Below are 16,771 nucleotides of genomic sequence, written 5' to 3' on the forward strand. Positions count from 1 at the left end.
AAGATTAAGTTGACTATATTCTAATAGATAATGATTTTTTTAGACTGTGCACATTTTTAGATCTAGAGATTAATATTTACCGAATGAATACTATGGGGACTATACAAAAGGTTTGAGACATAGTTCCTGCCTTTAGGAATATTGTAATTCAGTTGAAAGATTTTTTTTAACCCAGTAACTTGAGAAAGAGCAATTATCAATTGTCCATAATGAAAGTTAAATTGCTGTGGTATCTGGGTGAAAAGAGAAAGTTCACCAGAGATTTGAGGTGTTGGAGAAAACTGTACATAGGTGAAATTATAATTGGTTCTTGAAAAAAATGGGCATCTTTGGTTGAAAAAAAGAGGGAAGAGAACATTTTAGTTTGAGGAATTAACATAAATTATTCAGAAGTAGAAATTATTGTGTCTATTTGTGTGACAGTGATGATGGTAGTTTCACTGTAGTTTAAGTACTGAGGAGTGGTAAGAGAAAAAGCTGGATAGATGGTTTTATGAAGTTACAGAGGATCTTAAACTTGTTGTTAAGGGTATTGGGATTGCTTCAGTTCAGTTCAGTCGCTCAGTCATATCCAACTCTTTGTGACCCCATGGACTGCAGCATGCCAGGCTTCCCTGTCCGTCACCAACTCCCAGAGTTTACTCAAACTCATGTCCATTGAGTCAGTGATGCCATCCAACCATCTCATCTTCTGCTGTCCCCTCCTCCTCCCACCTTCAATCTTTCCCAGCATCAGGGTCTTTTTAAATGAGTCAGTTATTCGCATCAGGTGGCCAAAGTATTGGAGTTTCAGCTTCAGCATCAGTCCTTCCAATGAACACTCAGGACTGATCTCCTTTAGGATGGACTGGTTGGGATTGCTTACAAGGTAATAAAGAATCATGGCTGATCTGGCATAATGTTTTAAGCTATTTCTATGAATAATCTGGAAGTAATGTATGAGAGAGCTTGAAAGAAGAAGAGAATGGTAAGCAGGAAAATCTGTTAAAAATATATTTAAATTAACTCAGGTATAAACTCATAAGGTCCAGGGCTAAGGTAAAACCAGGGGAATGGAAAAAATGGGATAAATTTGAGAGACATTAAAAAAATAATGAAGTTTGGTTTGATTAGATATAAACAAACCAAACTAGAAATATGTCAAAGTTAAGCCCAGAATCATGGTAGTATGCTGGACAAATGATGAATGTGAAGAAGAGTCAATAATTTATAAATTCAAATTTAGCGATCATAAGGACCTTAGATCAATAACCCCCTATACACAGATGACACCACCCTTATGGCAGAAAGTGAAGAAGAACTAAAGAGCCTCTTGATGAAAATGAAAGAAAAGAGTGAAAAAGTTGGCTTAAAACTCAACATTCAGAAAACTAACATCATGGCATCTGATCCCATCACTTCACGGCAAATAGACGGGGAAACAATGGAAACAGTTGAGAGACTTTATTTTAGGGGGCTCTAAAATCACTGTAGATGGTGACTGCAGCCATGAAATTAAGACACTTGCTCCTTGGAAGAGAAGCTATGAGAAACCTAGACAGCATATTAAAAAGCAGAGATATTACTTTGCCAACAAAGGTCCATCTAGTCAAAGCTATGGTTTTTCCAGTAGTCATGTATGGATGTGAGAGTTGGACTATAAAGAAAGCCGAGCGCCAAAGAATTGATGGTTTTGAATTGTGGTGTTGGAGAAGACTCTTGAGAGTCCCTTGGACTGCAAGGAGATCCAAGCAGTCCATCCTAAAGGAAATCAGCCCTGAATTTTCATTGGAAGGACTGATGCTGAAGCAGAAGCTCCAATACTTTGGCTACTTGATGCAAAGAACTGACTCATTAGAAAACACCCTGATGCTGGGAAAGATTGAAGGCTGGAGGAGAAGGGGATGACAGAGGGTGAGATGGTTGGATGGCATCACCAACCAATGGACATTAGTTTGAATAGGCTCTGGGAGTTGGTGATGGACAGGGAAGCCTGGCATGCTGCAGTCCATGGGGTCACAAAGAGTTGGACATGACTGAGTGACTGAACTGAAAGGACCTTAGATCCCTGGGTTGGGATGATCCCCCGGAGAAGGGAACTGTACCCACTCCAGTATTCTGGCCTGGAGAATTCCATGGACTGTATTGTCCAAGGGGTCTCAGAGTTGGACATGACTGAGAGACTTTCACCTCACTTTACTTCAAGGACTTTAAAAGTTATACTTACAGACACTTCTTTTCAAAGATGAGGAAGCTAACATCAGAAAGTTTATGTAATTAGTTCATGGTCATGTCAGTGATTAGCTTTGAGAAAATGGCTAGAATCCATGAAGAGATGCTTTGAGCAGTTGGGATTGTGCTGCTGGTGGGAAATCATCATTGGGTGGATAGATCTGAGGAGTCATCTGACAGGCAGAGACATGCAAATGGATATACTCTTCAAAGAGAGATTACCAACAGACAAGAGAAGAGAAATGATGAATGATAAAGTCATAAGGAATCTCCACTCTTAGGAATTCAAACTAGAAGGGAGATGGCTCGCAAAGGAGTTCAGGAAGGATCACATATGAGGACAATCAGAAGTGGCCAGATCCAGATCCTGTAGTGTGTTGCCCTTATGATACATTCAGTCTTTTGTTACTTCTTTTATTTTGTGTAAAACTCAGTATCCTACTGTATTTTTATGTAAACACCATCACATATTCTGTCAATACTTTATTTCTTGTTGATTTTCTTCCTAAGTATGTCCCTTTATTTCTTTGATTATTAATATTTAATAATAAGCAAACATGAACTAACATTTCATATTTGAAATATTGACAAAAATCCACCTATGTCCTGCTCTTCCATCCCATCTCTCTGACTCACTACAAATATAAGCACTATTTTTTGCACTTTTGTATAGTTTTACCACTATATGTATATACATACCTGCTAAATGAATTTCATAGTTACTTTTTTACTTTAAAGGGGCTATTGTTGTTGTTGAGTCGCTAAGTCATGTCCAACTCTGCAACCCCATGGATTGCAGTACGCCAGGCTTCCCTGTCTTTTATTTTATTTTATTTTTTTCATTTATTTTTATTAGTTGGAGGCTAATTACTTTACAATATTGTAGTGGTTTTTGTCATACATTGACATGAATCAGCCATGGATTTACATGTATTCCCCATCCCAATCCCCCCTCCCACCCACCTCCCTCTCCACCCGATCCCTCTGGCTCTTCCCAGTGCACCAGGCCCGAGCACTTGTCTCATGCATCCAACCTGGGCTGGTGATCTGTTTCACCCTAGATAATATACATGTTTCGATGCTGTTCTCTCGAAACATCCCACCCTCGCCTTCTCCCACAGAGTCCAAAAGTCTGTTCTTTCCCTGTCTTTTACTATCTCCCAGAGTTTGCTAAAACTCCATTCGGTCGATGATGCCATGCAACCATCTCATCCTCTGTTGTCCCCTTCTACTCCTGCTCTCAATCTTTCCCAGCATCATGGTCTTTTCCAATGTGTTGGCTCTTTGCATCAGGTGGCCAAAGGATTGGAGCTTCAGCTTCAGCATCAATCCTTACAATGAATATTCAGGGTTGATTTCCTTTAGGATGGACTGGTTTGATCTCCTTATTGTTCAAGGGACTCTCAAGAGTCTTCTCCAGCATCACAGTTCAAAAGCATCAGTTCTTCGGTGCTCAATCTTCTTAACTTTAACATCCTACTTGACTACAGGAAAAATCATAGCTTTGACTATATGGACCTTTTTTGGCAAAGTGATATCTCTGCTTTTTTAATATGCTGCCTACGTTTGTCATAGCTTTTCCTCCAAGAAGCAAGCGCCTTTTAATTTCATGGCTGCATTCACCATCCACAGTGATTTTGGAGTCCAAGAAAATAAAGTCTGTCACTATTTCCATTTTTTCTCCTTCTATTTGCCATGAAATGATGACATCAAATGCCATGATCTTAACTTTTTGAATGCTAAGTTTTAAGCCAGCTTTTTTGCTCTCCTCTTTCACCTTCATCAAGAGGCTCTTTAGTTTCTCTTTGCTTTCTGCCATTAAGGTGGCATCATCTGAATATCTGAGGTTTTGGAACTTACTTTTTCACACAGTATTATGTTGTTTAAGATTCATCCATATGGGGACTTCCCTGGTGGTCCAGTGGCTAAGACTCCAAACTCCCAATGGAAGGAGCCCAGGTAGCTGATACCACATGCCCCGACTAAGACCCAGCACAGCCAAAAAATAAAGATTCATCCATATTGGCATATGTAACTGTAGTCCATTCATTTGTACTGCTCTGTAATATTTCATATATGACCATATACCTCACTTTATTTTCCTATATCCAGAAATAGGAAAATTTCCACTTAGCCTATTTCCAGATAATTTTGAATAGTGCTTCTATGAACATTCTTATGCTTGTCCCCTGGTGTATATTGCAAGGACTTGTATTGGGTATATATCTACTTAAATTCATTTAAAACTCTTTTTGTGAAACATAGCACATTAGAATGGCATTAGGTGAATTTTCTGATTGTGGAAATTCAAGTCTAAAATAATCAGCATCTATTCAATTACCACCCTAGGAGCCTTATATAGTGCATACTCTAGATAAGGGCTATTTACCAAATGTTTTCTTGGGGAGCAAAATTATAAGCTGGAATTGGTCACTGATTTTTTTTCCTACTGACCCAATTTAAAGTCAATGCTATTTTCAGGATACAAAAGGAAAACTGAGGGCCAGAGGCAAGGAAGAGAGGTAACAGGTTAACTGAAGCTTAGCACTGCTTGGCAGCTAGTCCAGCAAAATTCACCTTCATCTTATTTGAGGGTCCTCTTACCTTTCCTAGCAGCCCTCCTTGTGTGAGGGTGAACAATATGAACAAAAAGAACCAAGGAGAAGGGCTCTGTCAGCTTTGTTCACTCAGAATCAGTTGATTGTCTGCCAAGAAAAGTTTCTCATTTTCAAGAGGTTCTGAGCTTAAAATTCTCATCTCTTTGTGAACACACAAGAAAGAACTCTTCTCTGGCCAGGGATCCTACATGTGTGTATGTATGTGCACAGAGGCACAGACAGACGTGCAAAGAAAAAGTGAACACTGGACAGACACAGAAGCTATACTGCCATTCTCTTTATTATCATTTTCTACTTTTGAAGTGTAACAGATATATTTTCACTTAAATATAAATTGTTAGTATACCATAAATATCAGTAACCTTGTTGCTAAAACTTCCCACTCATTTTTACTTGTAGTAATCTACCTTGAAAATCTACTTAGATTTTTAAGTCAAACCTCCTAATTTCCTGCTTTTACCAGACATCTTAGCCTTTGTGCCCAATGACAGTGTACTCCCTTTCACACCCATCTCACAGAGTGTCATGATGAAAGAGAAAGAATGGGTATCTGGTTATCTATGGGTGCAGAAATGGAGGATCATCCAAAGGGGTCAGTGAATCATCAGTGTGACATGAGCCATATTGGCTTTCAGTGGGATCTTCTAGGACAAGATCTTTAGGGAAGAATTTTGTGGTCTGTAATTTCTAGTCGTTTGCTGTATTCCTATTTTCTTCTTGGGAAATAGATTTTTTAAAAAGTTGAATAGTATACAAATGGCATGTGTTTAGGTGGAGCACAGTGCCAATGCATTACCAATTATTCCAAGCCCACACACAAAACATACATAAAGAAAGTATTGTTTCTGAATTGCAATGTGCTTTCTACAAGGAGATGTTTAAAATAGGATGGAAACAGCAGAGGTTTCTTCCTTCTTTGGACAGTACTATAAGGCATAAGAATTCCCTTACTATGTCAAACAAGGGTACATTTCTCAATTTGTTTACCACCTCCATTGAAAGGGCTGGATGTAAATTGTATCCAATTAAGGTCTGTGCCTACAAGTACATTCCTGTAGAGTAGATATTACTTGGAAATTCTCTGTGCAACACCTATTCAGGATTTATCTAAGCATATTGTTAATATTTAAGTTTTCTAGACTCAGTCCTATGAAATAACATTGATATCATTGCATGTTTACCCACCTCCAGTTTCCTTTATAAAATATGAAAATTTGACTGCAAATAGGTAGAGTAGAAAAGGTGAATCTTCTTGTAGGAAGAGCATTAACTGGAACATTCTGATTCTTGAAAATTAGTACAGCAATTTTTTTTTAACAGATAAAAGAACTTCTTATCTTATGAAGAGCTGCATTAATTACAGCCTGAAATTCTGTTTCATGCGTCCTCTTTCAGAGCCAAGGAGAAAGCAGAAAAGATGTGTGTTGTTGGAAGTCTGTACTCCATTTTCTTTTTTCTTTTTGTAAAATAGCTTTCTGAAAGGTAAATAGTACAGAAATGCCATGAGTTTAGGTGAAACACAGTGCCAAAGCAATACTAATTTTTCCAACAACAACAGTAGCTATAACTTTAAAAACAAAAAACAAATTCCAGTGTTTTGAGTAACTTTGCTGATCATAATGAAAGAAGATGAAATTTAATGTCAATAGCAGTATGAGTGTAGGAGGTAATTCTATTTCATTTTATTTTCAGACAAAACAGAAATGGAACATGGTGATACAAGCAAATCAAATACAAGCAAATGAAAAAGTCCAGGTAAAGAGTGTAGACATATCTTCGATCTACATTAAGACCAAAAGCTTTGGATTTAGAGCTATAAAAGGCAGTTTTCATTTTCATTTCGTTTATTTCATTTTCATTTTAATTATGTTAAGACATACAGTTCCCTTATTTCCTCACATTACCCTTTTTATGTGATAGTGATCAACTAAATACACAGCTGTATAAGAGGAACATGGGAATAATCTATTGAGCAGATATTCTTTATAATGGCAATACTGCTGTACATGCAAAGTTCACCAATATCTGCTTCCTGTTTTCTTTGCCCCTCTTCATGAACTTTGTCCCCTTTCCTATTTAGCAGCAACCCTTGCCCAAGCTTTGTCCAATGATTGGTTTAAGTCCAGTATATGTGTGCATACAAGCCTGCTATATAGTGGTGTTATCTACATGCTTAGGGTTAGGGGGAAATTCTTTCATTTTTTTAATGCATCTATAAAAGAAGCCCGGATATTTTTATGCACTGTTACCAGAGACCACATTCTCCATAACACATCCAGGAAAAAGATCAGATCAAATGGAATACTTATAAGATATGAAAGAATTTAAAGTAGCAGCAGGCAAGTCTAATTCTATGAGATAAAACACAAGTAACAAAATGGCAACCTACTCCAGTATTCTTGCCTAGATAATCCCGTGGACAGAGGAGCCTGGCGGGCTGCTGTCTATGGGGTCGCACAGAGTTGGACATGACTGAAGAAATTTAGCAGGCATGCATGCAACAATCTTATTATTCTTCTGTAAAAGTTCTAGATAAATGAACATGTTGAGTCTGGTAAAATAACTGTCTAATAGGGAATTTAGACTCATCAAATTAAAGCCAGTGCCCTTTGGTGCTCAGAATGGGTTCACGTTTACAAATGGTGTTGCCTAATGTATTAGAAAGAGCCCCACAAACCTAGATTTGAATTTCAGATCTGCCATTGATTGGCTGGTGACCTTGGCCAGTTGACCTTCTGATCCTCAGTACTCCTCCACAATGGGGGAAAATGATGTTTAGCTTGCAGAGCTGTTGGTAAGGATAGCTATTCATTGGGTAGCTGTTCTATAAAGTGTCTAGAAGGATGGCTGACACATATGGGCTCAAAAGTAAGTTGCTTTTGTTTTTACTGTTATTACACATCTTGACACACTGGTTTTCTATCAAATGCCTCTAATATTATAATGAACATAAAGACCCCATTGAACCTGAAATCATAAGTAAGATAATAAAATGCCTTAAATTTAGAGAACATTTTTGATCCAGAGTACTCAAAATCCTCCCCTTCTAATTTCTCCTCCAATTAGTTTTGTAAAGTGAAAGGAATACTGTTGTGAGTACATCCAGGAACAGGGGTGAGACGGGATATCACTGCCTGGCTGCACCACTTTTACCAGCCAGTCCAGGCTAAGTGAAGGGACAGAACGGCACCAGGAGGAAGGTGGACAAAAGGAAACAAGGAGTGAAGTCTTCACATCTTAGGCCACCAGGGATGTCTCAGAGGATCCCATCCACTTACACATAATGCAAATCAATTTGAGTCACCTGCTGAAAAAATAAATAAATAACTTGGAAAATGTTGCAATTTATACAGAAGCTAAGAAGGAAGGCAAAGACGTGGGTTCCTCTCAAATATCATTTAAAAAAATTTTTGTCCAGAATTAGCCCAGTCATTGCTTCCCTTCTCGGCTTTTCTCAAGCTGTCAAAAGAGAGCCAAACTTAGTTCTTGGTTCCTTCAGGTTTCTTGCTGGCTGCCAAATAATACGAGGCCCTTCATCTCCTCCCTGGTGTTGCAATCCTTCACAATTGCTTCATCCACCAACTGCCTCACGCCAACACTTTGCCTACTGTTTTCTTCTCTGTCTCTCCTTCCTGTGTGGCCACTTGGCCAGTTTGCCAGCCGCAGATTGGCCCAGAACAGCAGGCTGTCACGTGACCAAGTCCCAGCCTCTGCAAAGCACCCACGTCTGAATTTCCATGACGCACCTGCTGCCGTCACATTGGCTCTCAAGTAAGTCAGTGGTCAAATCTTTTCCAGAAGTGGTTTTGACAGAGAGCAGCTTAAATCACCAAAGATGTTGACAAATGCGCTGTTATCTAGGAACGAGAGTAAAGCAACTCATTTGAACGACAGTAACAGATAAGGCCCACCTCTTTGTCTCCTTGCCTTTTTATACTGGTATTCCTGTGGAGACAAAGGGAAGGAATGGAAAGGAAACAAAGGCAAATCTTTAGCGCTGGCTGTCCCAGGGTTGATTAGAATGCTGATCTGTGTGGCAGGTTTCTAGGTTCTCACCCAACTTCTTGGCTGCTGTTCAAAGGATTTAACAGTGCGCTTTGTAAATAGTGGTGTACAAAGCCGTTCTAAAAATAGTACATTTCCAGGGTCTGAATTGGGTGAGTGGAATGAGTGGCAATGACTGTATTGTACAAAACAGATTACAAGCAAGTTACTCGATGGTACTTGATATGCAGGGTTATTCACATGCTTCCTCTGGCTTGGTTAAATAATGCAAACACATTTACCAATGTACATGATCATTCTGTCTATTTGCGCTCTGGAGAACTCGTGTGTGTTTATGACTGACAGATGTACGTGTTCTATTTTCTGACAATCAAACAAAGCTCTTGCGATGAGGTAAATAGCTGAGTTAAATAGTGGAGCCGACACTCCTGAGAATCGCTGATGTGACACTATGGTGGTTGTTAATGACAGGTTTCCTGCTGCGCTTTCTGCCCGAAAGGATTTTTGCTGAAGGTGGGAATCAACAAGAGGCTCTGATGACTAGGGGGACTGCTGGGTTTGGCTAAAATCTCTCTGGAAACCATGTGCGTGAAAGCTTGTGCCTCATAAGTAATTTTTCACTGAGGGAGCTACTGCTCTTGTTCTTCCTTGTCCTGGCGCCTGTGGTTGGGCTGCGTGGGACCTCAGAGAGTAGCACAGTCCTTGCTGTCGCCTACTGCAAAAGGCAGGTCAGAGGTACTTTTCACAGAAGACGCAGGCTCAAGGAGAGCCCCAATGGAACTTTAAATAAGAACATAATTACCTGAAATGAAATGCTGTGATGTGTTTGCAGTCATTTGAAAGCAAAAGACACCCCTTCTATTTTCAGCTGTAAGTGATGCTTGTTCCTATACATTCTGAGAAGAGAAATGTTCTCTTACCAAAATGCAATATAATTATTTCTTACATTATAAATAGTTGTGTTTCAGGCAATTTGGAGATGCTCTTTTTTAATATCAGTAACAATGTGGAAAATCTTAGGTAAACACCTTGATTGTTCTGACAGGTCACTTTCCTCTTAGAAGTCAGAAACTGAGAATAGGGACAGCTCTTGAAGGAGTCAGACCAGGGAAATACATTAAAGAGGATTAAAAAAAAAAACTCAGCCTGTCACTTTAGCAAACATTTCTCCTACCCAAATTTCATGCCTATAACTTGATACAGTCTTGGGTAGATTGGCTCTGACAGTCCGGAAGTGTACATTTTGACACTCCTCTCTCCCCCACTTCTGTATGACTTTGGGAAAGGTCCAAAAACTCTTTGACTCTCCAGTTTTCTCATCCATGAAGTGGTTAGAATAATATCCGCCTCACTACGAGGATTAAATAGGTAATGTAAGCAATGTTCTTGGCCCATGGTAGTAAATGGGATGCAGTTAGACAGCATTCCTGGACATGGCCTCTCACCTGCCGAATAATATCCTGCTGCTGCTGCTGCTAAGTTGCTTCAGTTGTGTCCAACTCTATGCGACCCCATAGATGGCAGCCCACCAGGCTCTGCCGTCCCTGGGATTCTCCAGGCAAGAACACTGGAGTGGGTTGCCATTTCCTTCTCCAATGCATGAAAGTGAAAAGTGAAAGTGAAGTCGCTCAGTCCTGTCTGACTCTTTGTGACCCCATGGACTGCAGCCTACCAGGCTCCTCCATCTGTGGGATTTTCCAGGCAAGAGTACTGGAGTGGGGGTGCCATTGCCTTCTCCAATAACATCCTAGTCTCCCTCAAAATAGGTATCATCTAATAGGCTGAACACTGTTCAAATGTCCAATTCCTTTTGAGAACTACAACACTCATCATCAATCAAGATTGCCGGGAGAAATATCAATAATCTCAGATATGCAGATGGCACCACCCTTATGACAGAAAGTGAAGAGGAACTAAAAAGCCTCTTGATGAAAGTGAAAGAGGAGAGTGAAAAACTTGGCTTAAAACTCAACATTCAGAAAACTAAGATCATGGCATCTGGTCCCATCACTTCATGGCAAATAGATGGGGAATCAGTGGAAGCAGTGTTGGTGCAGTTGGTGCAGTGTCACTGCAGATGGTGACTGCAGCCATGAAATTAAAAGACGCTTACTCCTTGGAAGGAAAGTTATGACCAACCTAGATAGCATATTAAAAAGCAGAGACATTACTTTGCCAACAAAGGTCTGTCTAGTCAAGGCTATGGTTTTTCCAGTGGTCAAGTATGGATGTGAGAGTTGGACTGTGAAGAAAGCTGAGTGCCAAAAAATTGATGCTTTTGAACTGTGGTGTTGGCAAAGACTCTTGAGAGTCCCTTAGACTGCAAGGAGATCCAACCAGTCCATCCTAAAGGTCAGTCCTGGGTGTTCATTGAAAGGACTGATGCTGAAGCTGAAACTCCAATACTTAGGCCACCTCATGCAAAGAGTTGACTCATCGGAAAAGATCCTGATGCTGGGAGGGATTGCGGGCAGGAAGAGAAGGGGACGACAGAGGATGAGATGGCTGGATGGCATCACCAACTCGATGGACATGAGTTTAAGTATGCTCTGGGAGTGGGTGATGGACAGGGAGGCCTGGCGTGCTCCAATTCATGGGGTCACAAAGAGTCGGACACGACTGAGCGACTGAACTGAACTGAACTGAACCCTCATTATTATTTTCCTGGTTGTTGAAGAATGAACAGTCCAGACAGCATTAAATCAGAAGTTCCTGGCATTTGTGTCTTTATCAATATCTACCTGATAATGGGTGTTAGGGCTTACCTGGTGGTTCAGACAGTAAAGAATCTGCTTGCAGTGTAAGAGACCTGGGTTTCATCCATGGGTCAGGAAGATCCCCTGGAGAAGGAAATGGCTACCCACTCCAGTGTTCTTGTGGAGAATCCCATGTAGCCTTATGGGCTACAGTCCCTGTGTCTCAAAGAGTGATACACAGCTAAGCAACTAACACAATGGGGGTTAATTTCTCTTTGGAGCTGCTCTGGGAGATAACATAAACCATGATTCCAGCTTTTCCTCAATCTGGCTTTTATTTCTTATGCAAAGGAATTATGGTTTTTCACCCCCTAATAGGTGGATATTTGCTTACATCCCTAGAGAGTCAGAAAAATGATATAGATTTCATTTCTTGTTTGAGACTGATTTTTTTTTTCAAACAGATAAAAGAATATAACTGAGTAGACTATCAGAGGGCACACTCTCAAGCTTGAACGAAGTGAGCTATGAAAGAGCCTAATGCAGTTATAGGGGGCTGAAGGCCAGGTAACATCCTCAAAGTCATGGTCACAGCTAAAACACTTACCCACCATGTTTGTGAAGTTAAGAAGGGCATATGAGGTGGCTCTATAAATGGAAAAATAAAACTGTGTAAAATAAAGTGTAGATGGTACCTCTGCTAGTGACTATTTTCAAGATTGGCTTTCAGTATCTGTGCTACAGTGTTCTATAAATTTATTCTACAAAGAAAATGGTTAGCGATCATCATCCAAAGTTAATTAAGTTCCTGTAAACAAAATCTCAGCCAAATATGTGAAAGTATTGGAATTGACCTTTTTTAAATAAAGCTTTCACATCAATATACTTAAAAATCATATTGAAAAGACATAGGATTTTGAAAAATGTCCAACTTTCATTTTCACTGGCCAAACTGAATAAATTCTTCTGTTTTCTCTTCAGAGGGGCACAATGTTGCCTCTAAGGGGCTTCTCTTCTCAAAGGGATAAAATGTACAAACACAGCAACTAAAAGAATGACACTTTCAATTCATTTGAGATTTGTTTTGCTTTTTTGTTTTATTGTAAGCCTATCTGCTAATGTGCTGACCGTGTTCTAGGCATTGAGAGGAATTAAAAACTGTCACTGTGCTAATGGATCTTGTTGAGAGTGAAATGACTTTCATCTAAAAACTATTGTACTCAAAACAGTGTCCATAAGTCTCCAATTAAATTTAATCAACTACTAATGTAATGCCACAGATCTACAAGGCTGTGTATGGTTAACAGCAGGTAGACTGGTGTGGCAAAGAAGTGGAATTTAGTAAAGGTAGATGAGGGTGGCTATGGGCTAAATTACGTGCCCCCTAATTCATATGTTAAATTCTAGAATGGGACTGTATTTGGTATAGGGTCTTTAAAGAAATAATTAAATTAATATGAGGCTATTAGGATGGGCTCTAATCCAATGTGACTAGTATCCTTCTCAAAGGAGATTTAGGATGCAGACACACATAGAGGAGAGGTCATGTGAGGACACAGGGAGAAGACAGTCATCTGCAAGCCCTGAGGAGAGGTCCCAGAAGAAACCAGTTCTGCTGACCCCTTGATCTTAGACTTTTAGCATCACAGAATTGCAAGGAAATAAGTTTCTATTCTGTGAGCCACACAGTCTGGGGTACCTTTTTTTATTTATGGGAGCCTATGTAGACTAACACAGTGGCCTTTGAGGATGAGTAAGATTTGTTTAGGTTGAGAAAAGAGGGCAAGTAGGTGCTACAATTCTCTCTTTCCTGTTGTTCTTGTTTGGATTTTATTTTCCTTGTTTGTGTCCTTGTCCTACTATTAGGTGTAGAAGTTAGAAGATAGTGGGGAGAAGGGAGATGGGAAAAGAATTTGGGATGGAAGAAGTAAAATCAGAGAATGAATGAGACTGTTGGAGACCAGACTTGTGTTTTACTGGAGACCATCAGACATGGAAAAGCAACAAAAAGCAGCAACTGTAAAAGCAGTGAGCAGTTTTAAAACTAAAGGATAGCATTAAGAATAAGAAACTGTAGAGTGGTTAACAGGATTATCAAAAGTCTGAAATTTATCTGCACTCAATAAAGAGGTCTTTATTGCTTACTTGTGGCATCTTGTTAAGTTCAGGCTCTATCTTCTAAAGATAAATCCCAATATTATCATTGTAGCTATGACTTATTTGCTATTTATAACACCCCAGGGTTGCCTTCTTGCTACATTATTTTTACACTGTTGAAATAAAATTTTTACAATGGATATAAATGATGTAAATATAAGAAGGAAGCATTTATATCAATAGTAAAGACATGGCTGGGCTACTGAGTCAAATAGAACTTGTCACTCAAGTGATTCTCATTACCTATTAAGTATTTCCCAGTGATTGAGGGGTTTTCAGTTGTGTGAAAACATAGTAAGGACAAACACCAGTGTGTGAAGATAAAATGCTGCCTCAAATCTAAGCTATTAATCCAAACTCATATGTTCTTTCCTTGTGGCTCAGCTGGTAAAGAAGCCACCTGCAATGTGGGAGACTTGGGTTCGATCCCTGCATTGGGAAGATCCCCTGGAGAAGGGAAAGACTACCCACTCCAGTATTCTGGCCTGGAGAATTTCGTGGACTGTATAGTCCACGGGGTTGCAAAGAATTAGACACATCTGAGTGACTTTCACTTTCATATATTCTACCACCTGGACATAATTTGTTTTCAGTGCGTAATGTCAAGAAGTTTGTATTTCATTGGCCACGTGCAAATTGTTTCTTAAGGAAAGAGCCTATGTTTGGCCTAACTCCTTTCAGTACTTTAGTCTCAATAGTGACTTTAGAGAAATGTTTCTTTCATTACAATTTTGCAAGTTATGTTGGGGAGTGGGCAGGAAATAGAATTACTGAAGAAGGTTTTTATACTCTCATCTAAATTATTAGGAAAATATTTGGTGTGGAGAACATTTCCCCCTTCAGAACTCTTTTTTTGTTCTCCCAAGGACTAAAAGGTCTGGGTGACTTTAGAGCTCCCTTTAGGGCCAACGGTCGTTTTCTGCACAAGAAGTTCCTGCCATGGGCGGCTTACAGCCTCTGGGGGTCATTCCAGGCCCTGCCTTGCCTGCTGGCTCTGCCGTGTGTGCTCACTGTTGTCCACTCTCTGGTCCAGATTCACACTGTCTATGTATGAAGGGCTTTGATCTGGATACTTTGACCTTCAGTTTCTGGGCTGAAGTGGCACTTTAATCAGCTTCCTATAATCAGGAACAGTATTCTTTACTCTCGTGCCTGGCAATAGTTCCAGAAATTCCTGGCTGAGCATCTGCTTTCCCAGGAGAAAGAGGTGAGCATGTAAAACATGTGAGTACTTCTCTTTGTATCTCTGTCGAGTAAAATGCTCAGTACACATTTAATGCATGAAAGAGAGAGAGGGAAGGGGAAAAAAAAAAAACAAAAACAAAGGACAGGGAAGAAAGACAGAAGGAATAAATGTTGGTTCTTTGCACAGTTAGAGGCTTCCTTGATAGCTTAGTTGGTAAAGAATCTGCCTGCAATGTGGGAGATCTGGGTTTGATCCCTAGGTTGGGAAAAGCCCCTGGAGAAGGGAAAGGCTACCCGCTCCAGTACTCTGACCTGGTGCATTCCATGGACTGTGTAGTTCATGGGGTCGCAAAGAGTCGGACACGACTGATCAACTTTCACTTTTGCACAATTGCTACACTTGGCAATGTGGTCTGCAACGGTAGGAAAAAGCTAGCTAAGTTTCTGTAGCAATTCTGTTTTTAATGTTCCCTTTGACCATTAGCCCCAACCATTATCTCCTCCTAGGGGTTTCCCTGGTGGTTCAGTAATAAAGAATCCACCTGCCAATTCAGGAGACGCATGTTCAATTGCTGGATTGGGAAGATCCCCTGGAGAAGGAAATGGCAACCCGTTCCCTTATTCTTGCCTGGAGAATTCCATGGACAGAGGAGCCTGGCGGGCTACAATCCATGGGGTCAAAAAAAAGTCAGACACAACTTAGCGACTAAACAACAGTTACCTCCTAACTCACCCACTTCTGTAGAGAATTCTTTTCTCCATAGAAGGATTGTCCCTGCCATCATATCACCAGACTCGAGGGATTTTTCAAGGGTAGGCAGAAACATTTCAGAGAACTCAGCAAGAAGTCAAATTTAGGAAGATAAGGAAGGTCTAAAAAGTACACAGCCTGCCTTATTTATCCTAGTGATGTTGTTGTTGCCAGATCCTGTGTTAATCCTAATGATTTCCATTTTAGTTATCACAGGGCCTTACATGCCCCAGAATACCTGAGTAATTTTCCCCAACTCTTTTCTTACACTGGCCATATCTCATATGAGGGGAAGGAAAATGAAAAATAACACCCTACTATGTGGCAGATACTGGGCTAGGTACCTATGGAAAGCACATTTTGGAATGTCTACACAGCCCACAAGGATCCACTCAACACGCTGCTCACCACGGGGTGAGGCCCTTTAGCCCTGTTTATGCTCAGTCTACACTTCACAGCCCTAGCCACTCTCCACTGAGAGTGGAGGGAACTCTTGCCATAAGGTAAAGAATCAGATTTTCTTGTGAGACTTAAGAATTGGAGTTATGGATTCCTGCTACCTCTGTGTTAGTGTCTTGGAAAAGGATACATAAGCTCAGAGGCTATGGGTCAGTCAGCTCTGTTGGTCTACGGGAGAAAAAGTGAATTCTCACAAAAGGAGAAAAAAAAATCAAATACACAAAGAGAAGCTACAGTGGATCCTGACAACTTTCTATTTCTTGGTCACAACCTCATTATAAAGCTTAGCTGAATTCTTGACTTTAAGAACAATGGGATATCACTATAACCTTATAATTAATTTTTTCTGTCTCATTCTCTCTCACTTTTCCTCTTAAACCAGCTCAGGTTGGTTTCTATTACCTGGAATGTAAGGAATCCTAACCAGTAAAGTGATGCATGTGCTGTACCTTATTTAACATGATTTTCACAACAGATCTGTGAGGTATTTTCTATCTCTGTTTTACTGATGAGGAAACAGGAATTAGTAACAGAAGTTGCCTAGGCTTTATACTTCATGAATTTCCAGGCTGGCATTTGGACTCAAGTTTTGTGGACTTCTGAACCTAATCTTTTCCCACTGAGCTCTTACTCCCTTGGAGGTGCTCTGATGGCTAGGGACATCTTCTCCCTTGACCTTAGAAAGACCC

Source organism: Dama dama, chromosome 5, assembly GCF_033118175.1.
Source record: "Dama dama isolate Ldn47 chromosome 5, ASM3311817v1, whole genome shotgun sequence".
In the NCBI taxonomy this organism is placed as follows: Eukaryota; Metazoa; Chordata; class Mammalia; order Artiodactyla; family Cervidae; genus Dama; species Dama dama.